The following is a 10,716-nucleotide window of genomic DNA, read 5'->3' as shown; positions in this document are numbered from 1 at the left end:
TCTCTTCTATGGGAGAAAATGTTTGCAAGATATAAAATTTACAAACAATTAATATATATTATACTTAAAGAACTCTTACAAGCTGGGCGCTGGTGGCTCATGCTTGTAATCCTAGCTACTCAGGAGGCAGAGATCAGGAGGATTACATGAGAGGCCAGTCCAGTTAAATAGTTCTCAAGATCCTATCTCAAAAAAACCCATCACAAAAAAAGGCTGGTGGAGTGGCTCAAGGTGTAGGCCCTGAGTTCAAGCCCCAATAATACAAAAAAAAAAAAAAAATCAATAGTCAACCTAATCACAAAATGACAAGGGATACAAATGGGCAATTCATGGAAGAAATACAAAAGTCAATATTTTATGAATGTGAACAACATCCAACATTACTAATAAAAGGGAAAAAATAAAATGAGAACATGATATCAATTTTTATCCACAAGAAGATTGACAAAAATGGTTGTAGCCAGTCAGTAAAGGCACTACATATTAGTAAATTGTTGGCTACAGGTAGTATAAGGAATTGACGAGACAGTGAATTTGCTATCTGACACAAAGAAAAGTTTATTTCCTGGTATGGTTCTTCTGTGGCATGTAATGACACCAGGGACACAACTTTCTTCTTTCTTTTTTTCCTTAGCAAAAGAGTTGAGGCAGTTTCCAACACTACATCCAGTCTTGAAAAGGTTAAGAGATGGGGATCTTTTTCTTGTGACCCTTTTAGAAGTGAGAAAACATTTTTAGAAGTTCTGTAAGGCACATTTTCCTTCACAGTTTATTAGCCCAGAACTGGGTCATGTGCCTGTCCCTAAATCCATCTCTGGAAAGGAGATTGGGCTTGTCTTCACCACCTGGGGAGTCAGCTACAATGACTACTAACAAACTACCTAAGGCTGGGTAACCTATAAAGAAAAAAGGTTTATTCAGCTCACAGTTATGGAGGTCAAGAGCATGGTGCTGGTTCTGGTGAGGGTTCCCTACTTGTGTCACATCATGGCAAATTGCATGTTGGAGGAGCACTTGCCAGAGGAAGAATTCACACTGGGAGGCAGGAAGCCAGAGGCTGGGAAGGGGCCAGTCTTGCTCCTTCATACCAACCCTTTCTTTAGAACTAACCAGGGTCAGACAAGAACGTTAGTTCCTTTGAAGGGCAGCACCACAAATGATCTAATTACTTCCCACTGCTTTGGGGTTATTATGAGTAAAGCTGCTAAGAACACACAGGGACAAGTCTTTGTGTGCCTATGTCTCTCTTCTTTGCTGTCTCTCTGCCTCTACCTCTCTGTTTGTTGTTGTTGTTGTTGTTGTTGTGGTACTGGGGTTTGAACTCAGGGGCTACACCTTGAGCCACTCCACCAGCCCCTTTTTGTGAAGGGATTTTTCGACATAGGGTCCTGTAAACTATTTGCCCGGGCTAGCTTTGCACAGTGATCCTCCTGATCTCTGCCTCCTGAGTAGGTAGTATTAAGGTGTGAGCCACAGGCACCCGGGCTAATCCCTGTCTCTGCCTCTGTTTTTCTGTCTGTCTCTTTCTCTCAGAGAGAAAAATTGTTTGCAGAATTATTTCACCCCTCCCAGCAAACTTTCATTTATGTATTGGCCAGTCCTGGGTTACACTCACGTCCCCAAACAAAGTACCTGGAAGTGGGGAAAGGGGTCAAGTTCTGGGCTGGGGTCTTCCCAGGAGTGAGTTATCTCCTCAAATAAAATCAGAGTCCTGATTTTACAGGAAAAAAAGCAAAAAAGAGGTGACTAACCCTTAGGCTGCAGTCACATATGACTTCCTCTTTCCTTTAACCATGAATAAATTTTCCCCACAGAGTATGGTAGTAGCATTATTTATATTTCACAGTAAGACTCTTTCCTCTGATGTAAAGGTGCTTCAGTAGATCTGTTGCCAACAGAGATTCAACAGTAGTCCTAGAAATAAGCCAAGAAGAGAAAAACATATAAAAATAAATCCCTTGACAGACAGAAGTAGAATTGCTCTGGGAAATGTGATCAGAGGGCCCGAGTGTCATACGGAGAGTTCTACCAACTGGCTGCCAGATGCAGGCCTGCCCTGGGCTGAGGCACAGCTGGTCTGCCCCACAGTCAATCAGACATGGGAGGCAAGAGCCATCTGGCACATAAACTTGGCAGAGCCTGGAAAGACGAGTTAACTCATGTGTGAAGTTATTATTTTTATAGATGAACATGAACAGAGCCTGGCACCTGCAGTGGGGAGAGCTGCCTCCTTCCCCTAGGTCTCACCTTTCACTGCTGCCCCAGGGATCCCTGGCCCTCTCCTTCAGGCAAGGCTGGTAGCTTTTTAGCTCAGTCCTCACCTAGTATCTCTTTCCTTTGGCCTCCCTCTTCCCCCCCCGCCCCGGGTTCTCTGCTGAAGCAAGGGACCATCATGCATTCTGTTCTCCTTCTCTGCTCCCAGCATTCTTCCTTGCACAAAGTAGGAGCTCACTAGTCATTGGGAAAATGTTCTAATCCCAGATAAGGATTGGAGGGAAGTATTGTGAAAGCAAAGTGTCCACCTTCCTATATGTCCACTTCTTTAGTACATATTTCCATACATCTGTTGATTGGTAACAGTGAAAAAGGACTACATCCAACACATCTTCAGTGCACATTCCAGTTTGTAAACCTTGCCTTAAAACATTGCCTTAGCCATAATTCTCTATTATCTGTTATCAAGAATCATCAAATGTTAGAAGTACCCTAGAGGGGAGAATATCTCAGGCAAGAAGCCAGGAGATGTGAAGGACTTAGTCAAGGCCTTGTTGCTATTTGGTAGCAGAGTAGAATAGTTATTTATAAATCTCCTTATTCCTCAAGGTTTAAGCCAGTTTTCCAAGGCTGATTATAAGAGCGAAATTACAATTAGGAATAGCAGAAGAAAGGAACTGAGAGTCAGATCAAAACTTGAATATGGGCCGGGCCTAGTGGCTCACACTTGTATGCCTGGTTACTTGGGAGATTGACACCTGCCTGAGCAAATACTTCTCAAGATCTCATATCCGGAATAATTAGAGCAAAATGGACTGCAGTTGTGACTCAAGTGTAGTGTGTCTGCTTTGCAAGTGCAAAGCCCTGAGTTCAAACCCCAGTCCCACCAAAAAACAAACAAATAGCAACAACATCAAAAATTCAGATACATAAACCAAGAAGACCCCACCTACAGTAGGGTAGCCACAAACTTGGCTCTAAACATTATATTTCAAACAGAAAGGGAAACCTGATCAGACACAAAATCTATGATACGCATGAAAGAAAAATATACCTATAGCTATGAGAAGGCCAATTGTTGTTGGTCCCAGTACCTGACAGGCATCACTGATACTAAGAGTAGCATGGCTGTAACAGAGGTCCTCAACAATGTCCTACTGGTGCACAGAAGCAGCATCCCATTGTCAGGGTTGGTAGCCAATGGCAACACTGCAAAGCTCAGTCTTAGAAAAGTACTTCCTGTAGGTGTAGGGGAGAACTGAGAATCAAATCCCAGATTACTGTAGAGGGGAAAAGCTTGCCAAATTGAGATGTGAAAGAACTTAACTCAGAATTCTGTGACATCAGGAGCACGAAAATAATTACTGTTCTTAATTATGACCCAGAGGCACTGTAGATCCCAAAGTATTTTCTGAATCATTTAAGAAAAATTTAAAAAATTCAGCCGCTTTCAGATTAATTTAGCACTTAATTAGATACTGTCATCTGTCCTAGCTGTTACTTCATACATTTTCTTTATCCTCTTCAACTTAGATTGTCATGTTTTTGAGGACTGGGATCCACATATAGAGGAAGTGCCAATTCACTTTAATGAGATATGAATACTCTATGCTTGATGATAAAGGGGGAGTCTCCTTGTAAATGTCTACTGCTACCTCCACAGGAATGCCAGGTGCTACTGCTTTCTCCTTTACATCATCCCTTTTGTCCAGGCTCCATCTCATGGCACACTGGGTTCTAATTTGTAATATTAAGTAAGACCTCATAAAAGGCTAAGGATAACAAGAGGAAACTAGAATCTAATTTATAAATATTACCAAATGTTACTAACATCAGCATCAACAAGCACTAACAGTATGATGTAAAGATTGGGAGCCCAAACTCTGGGAGCAAAATACTTGTGTTCCAGTCCCAGCTGTAGCATGTAGCGGCTGTTTGATCTTGGGCAGGTTATTTAACCTCTCTGTGCCTCGTTTTCCTCATATGTATTTATTTATCATCTATTATTATTCTGCTGGGGCACATTGTGACATTTATAAAAGTTCTTACAATATAGCATAGTTGAATTCATCTCCTCCATCATTTTTCTTTATCCCTCCTCCCCCATTCCTGGATAGTTTCAACAGGTCTCATTTTTCCATTTTCATACATGAGTACATAGTATTTCTACCATGTTTGCTCTCCTACACCCTTTCCTTATGTCCTCTCTCCTCCCACTGGTACCAAATCCCAGACAGAACCTGTTTTACCTTCCTGTCCTCCATTTTTTGAAAAAAAAAGGCATTTTTATTTGTTTAAGATAGCTATACAAGAAGTTTTATTATGGCATTTCCATTGTGTTATAACTAGAATTTGTTCATCCTCTCTCTTTTTCTCCTTTCTGTCTTAGTCCCTTCTTATGGTGATTTCAACAGATTTAAAAATTCTATATTCATTCTTGTTTAGAAAGTACATCAACCATATTCACCTTGTTAACATCCTTCCTTTACCCTCCTTCTCTCTTTAGTGACCTCCCCTTAATGTAACCTGTTTTTCATAATAGTGCTTTTATTTGTATTGGGCTTATATTCCACAGATGAGAGAAAACATGCAGCCTTTGTCTTTTTGAACCTGGCTTACTTCACTTAACATGATGACCTGCAATCGCATCTATTTACTTTCAAACCATATGATTTCATTCTTCCTTACAGCTGAGTAAAACTCCATCCTTAAGAAGATAACAATGATACGCTCAGGAGTGCTGTAAGTAAGGGTTGAGTGACTGTCTAATAGTGAGTGCCTGCACATAGTAAATGTGTACCAGCTATTAATATTATAACTAAGCACTGAGATTTGAACTCAGGGCCTTGTACCTGCGAGACAGGTGGTCCACCACTTGAGCCATGCGCCTCGTCCTATGCATATGTATTTCAACTCAATCTTCAAATAATGCTCTAATTGGGTTGTTTTCAAAGTTTTTGGTCTTTATACTATTTAAAATTATTGAGAAACCCATGAACTTTCATTTGTGTAGGTTCTATCTATATATTTACTTTGTTAAGAATTAAAATGGAGAAATAAAAAAAATTAATCATTTAATTTTAAAATATCGAGTCCAATATACATTAAAAATAACATAATTATTGCGAGAAACAGCTACATTTTCAAAACAAAAATTTTAATGAGAAAGGGGCATTGTTTTACATTTTTGCAAATTTCTTTAATGCCTGGCTTACTAGAAGATAGTTGGATTCTCATAATTGCTTCTGTGTTCAAACTGTTGCAATATGTTGTTTTTGTTTAAATATCTGAGGAAAATCCAATCTAATATCACAAAGATATGTAATTGGAAAAGGGAAGACTGTTTTACCAGTTTTTCATACAATTATGGCCTCCTTTGTCATAAGGCATTATGGCATTGGTTCTCTACGCCAAAAACCTATAAGTGGTATTTTTTTTTTTGAGGCAGTGTTTTGCTATACAGCTCAGGCTGCCTCCAAATCTTGATCCTCCTACCTCGACCTTCCAAGTGCTGGGATTACAGACATGCACTTCCACCTGATGAAAGTACTCTCTTAAAGGCTAGTTGCAATGTGGAATCTGAATATGTATTAATGAACTCATCCTCTGCTACATTAAAATCCATTGCTCTGTCATACCTTTTTTTCTTGGTGAAAATTGTGTTTCCAAATGCAATATATATTTTACCAATTGTTAAGCAATAGTTAAGGTAGTAGGCTCATCCAGTGCCTTAATTAACTTGAAGAACAGATAGTACCATCAAGAGACATAAACGTCATGATAACAAAGATAATTTTAGGCAAGCATATATTATTAAATAAAACACATAGAAAGTGCATGTTGATCTGTGAGGTCCTGTACTGGACACAAAGGTGAGAAAACATGGTCTTTTTTTTTTTCTTGGTGCTCACATGGTAGCAAAGGAAGCCTCTGTATCTTGCACTTTGAAAGGGACACTTATGGGCATGACTTTTACATCACCCATGTCACTTGGGAAATCTTGACTCACCAAGTTATGTAGATCAGCTAAGTTTTGAGATATTCATGCTTGCTCATATCACCACCAACCTCCCTGAAAAAGTCCTTAAGTGTCTTGGATAGCTATCATGCTATCCAACAGGCTTCCCCACATTCTAATTTTCTCTTGAAATTTCAGAAATTATTATTGGAATAAGCATAGTCATTGTTTCCCTCAAAGTGACAGATTCATTTTGATCATTTCAAGACAATGTCTGCCAAATACCCAAGTCTAAATAGTTTGTCTGCGAGTCATTCTTTTTCTATGAAAAGATAGTGGGCTCACTCTCTGACTCAAGCAGCCTACATGTTTAAAATGCATATACTCAGAGCCAAGTGCAATATGTCATGCTTGTAATCCTAGCCACTTGGTTAGATTTTTGTTCAAGGCAAGACTGAACAAAAAGTTCACTGAGACCCCATCTCAACCAATAAGCTAGGTATAGTGGTATGTGCCTGTTATCCCAGCTATGATGAAAGCATAAAATAGGAAGATCATGGTCCAGCCTGGCTGTGACAAAAAGCAAGACACTGTCTCAGAAAATAATCAGAACAAAGAGTGCTTGGAAACATGGCTCAGGTGGTAGAGCAAGCACTAAGCCCTGAGTTCAAACTCCAGTACCTCTAAAACACAAAAAGCCAAAAACACATACTCAATAGCTGAGACTTAATAAAAGTAATAGTATTACTTCATCAAGGTCATTCTTAAGCACACTTTCTCTGCAAGTGCAAGGAATATAGTGATTAGTGGTTTTGTACTCTTGCCTTGACTTGTGCAAATGCTCTAATAGTTTATTTAACCCACCACTTTCTTCTTTTTTTTTTTTTTTTTGAGACAGACTCTTGGTTTGTAGCCTAGGCTGACCTCGAACTAACAATCTGCCTCTGCAGCCTCCCAAATTCTGGGATTACAGGCATGTACCACCACTCTTGGCTTACCCCATCATTTCTTTTTCACCTTCAGAACAAATATTAGCACAGCGAAACAGGCAGATAACTACAGAAAAATATGTGAGGCAGTTTAACTTTACAAAGCAAAGACTTTTATTTAGTTCACAGTTTCAGAGGCCGAAAGTCCAAACAGTGCAGTGCCCCATGCAGATGGCAGAAGTGCCAGTAAAGGAGGGAGGCTTAGGTCCTACAGTCCCTTCTGAGGGTACACTCCTATGAGTTATGGACCTCCCATTAGGTTCCACCTCTTAAAGGTTCCACATCACCTCTCCAGTGCCAAACTGAGGATCAAGCTCCTAAAACATGAACCTCGGGGTCCAAACCCCATCCCATGAAAATTGTTTCGCCTTTATGTCTTCCAGAAGATTCTAGGGGATCTCCAAGAGCCAATGACCATATTTTGAAGACACTGCTGTAATCTTCTGCCTCCTGAGTTACCTTGAGCCCACCTAGAATCTTTTTCATCTAGACCTAACAGTTTGAGAGCCAGTCCTCTTTCTCATCTACCCAAAGACCACAATCTGAATTCTCCCTACTATCTCGTCCCTAGATGTTTGGAACTAGAAAGGATAAATCCCCAAGAAACCCTGACTACTTGCAGGAGTATGGCTGGATGTGGATATCATACAAATAAGATTTATAAAGAAGTGCCTACATATTTTGCTAGAGAGAAGGGCTCTGTGTTGTCAGAGCTCTCTTAGAAGACACCTAGATCCTGGCCCACTTCCAAGCCTGTTGAAGCATAAACACTGTCCTCTAAGAGTTGTCACCTCCCCTCTGTATCCTCTTCACATTGCTGATTTTTTTCAGTACTGGGGACTGAACCCAGGGCCTCCCATATGTTGGTGAAGGGCTCTACCACTTGACCACGCCCCACCTGACAGTGCTGATATTGATGTGGTCCCTGAAGAAGAGATAGACTTCCAGAGGCAGCACCAATATGTCCTAGACCTCATTTGCTTCTTTCTGACTGGGATAGTCATATAGTCCTATCTTCAAGTCAATGATCATGTTACCACTCACATGTGATCTTTATCCAGAACGGTGCTCAGTTGGGGAAGAGAAGTGGGTGTTAGAGTGGGAGGATGAGAGCAGTGCTAATATGTGGAATAAAGACCCATGAAAGCCATGGAATCGCTGATACATGGAGCGATCCTTCAGAGCAGCACTCCTTTGTTGTAGTTGAAAATTAAAAATATATATATAACAAGCACTTGTGTTGCCCTGCCAACCAGAATTGATAAATGTTAATGTTTTGTCGTATTTATTATAGATCTTTTTAAATAAAAGAAATAAAAGATTACAAGTAAGATTTAAGTCCCCTAAGCTTATATTCTTTGAATATTCATTCCACATTTATTTTGAAGAATGGCAGGGCACTGTGTGAGGAAAGGGCAGAGGAGGATAATCTCTCTTCCCAGCAGTAACAGCTTCCCCCACCCCTGCCTGCCCACTCAACAAACAAAAGCCAGGCGATTAGTGGGCAGATGCCCCATGGAAGACCGTGGAGCAGCCAGCCTCCTGCCACCTGGCCCCCTTGCCCAGTATGCCAGCTATATACAGGATGTTGTCTAAAAGAAGTTCAGGAAATTATGATTTTCTGGATCTAGTTGCATTTCATGGGGGTCTGGATGCTTCTTTTAAACCGGTTTTCCATGTACTGCCCAGGTCTGTTCACTCCTTTCTCTGGCTGGAGCTAATGTGAGCCTAGCAGTCTTCACATGGATGACTTGGTCAAGCAAATGAAAAGCGAGCACAAACAACCCCATTTTGCTTTTATTTTTCTTCCTTCACATCTCTATAGCTACAATAAATCAGACTGCCTGACATTTTTTTTTAAGCTGCATTTGGATCTAATTCCCTCAGCCTAGAAATTTCTGTTATATCACTGGATGAGTGGCAAGAGCAATGGGCCTCTCTGATTAGTGAAGCTGAAGTGTGGAAATGAATCACAGTGCCTTTGTAGTCTAGAATATGTGTCTGGGATGAGTGAATGCAGGAGGTCGGCCAAAACACAACCCTGGTGACTCAATTCTTAAATGATTTACAATGAACATAACTCCAGAGACTTATGCTGAATAAATATCCCCATTTAATAAGCATTAAAGAGAGAGGAGAGGTGGAAGGGCTAAGGGAGGGACTGGGAAGCCAGCTGCTTCTGATACTCTCAATCTCAGCCTCCATCTTTGCAGGATGGGGCCACTCATTCTCATAGAGCTGAAGGCTTTAGGAGTGACCAGAAGTGGCTTGGAAAATATCTTATCAAAGCCAATTTCACAAGGAAAGAGTTGAGTTTTACACCACAAAAGGAGAAAATAACAGATTCAGTCTTTTAGATCAGCTAAGCGCCCAACCAGGTAAGCATGAATTAGTCGACTGTTTTTCAGAATAACAGACAGGATGGAGGGCTCCTCCAAGCTAAACCTTTTATTATTTGACAATCAGGTTAAGCAGGACAGGATCATCAAAATATCTGCAGAGTGGAAGAAAGTGCACACCAGGAATTTTCATAGTCATTGTATTAGAGTTTCCAGAAAAATAGAACCAATATCATGTACACACATACATACACACATGTATATGTGTGTATATATATATATATATGCATGTATATACATACACACACACATATATATTCATTTAAGGGGAAATTTATCATGGAAATTGGCTCATGTGATTATGGAAGCTGAGAAATCTCACAGTGTCAATATGCTGTCTGAAAGCTGAAGAATCAGAATAATTGGTATAATTCAATCAGAGACTGAACACCTGAGAATGAGGTGTGGGTGGATGTGGGGGAATGGGAGAGGTGTCTACTGGTGTAAGAACAAGGAGAAGAAGGATGTTCTAGTTCAAAAAGAGAGAGAAAATTTGCTTTTCCTATTCCTATTTTTTTATTGGTGCAGGAGATTGAACCCAGGACCTTGCACATGCTAGACCAGTACTCCCCAGCCCTTCCCTACACCTTTATGTTCTCTTAGGGTTCTCAGTGGATAACACCCACTGACATTGATGAGGGTGATCATTTTTTCTTGGTCTACTGATTCAAATCTCTTCCAGAAACACCCTCACAAACATACTCAGAAATAATGTTTTAGCAGATATATGGGCATCCCTTAGCCCAGTCAAGTTGACACCTAAAACTAACCATCCACAGTCATCAACTATTAGGCTTGGGAGAAAACTTAGAGGCTTTCTGATCTACTCCCAATGTAGACTTCTCCTCTAGGCCCTCATTTCGTCAGCTGATTATCTAGTCTTGGACTCAAAGTTTCCATCAAAGTTTTGAATATTTTACATCATAGATCATTTACCAAGTCCTTCCTGAAACACTATTGCATCCAATCTCCTCATCTCCTAACCCTTTTTCTCTGGATGTGATCCAGTTGCTAAGTCCCTGAAAAGGGGGACCACACACAGCTGTGCACAACATTACAGACAGGGTCTGACTATCTGTGTGTAGCATGACACTGCTTATCATTAGACTTTTCCATACTCCCTTTTGCTTCTCCCATATCCCCACCTATGTGCTGG

Source organism: Castor canadensis, chromosome 10, assembly GCF_047511655.1.
Source record: "Castor canadensis chromosome 10, mCasCan1.hap1v2, whole genome shotgun sequence".
NCBI classification, from domain to species: Eukaryota; Metazoa; Chordata; class Mammalia; order Rodentia; family Castoridae; genus Castor; species Castor canadensis.
The sequence above is the reverse complement of the archived record's forward strand: the minus strand, read 5'-3'. Positions refer to the sequence as shown.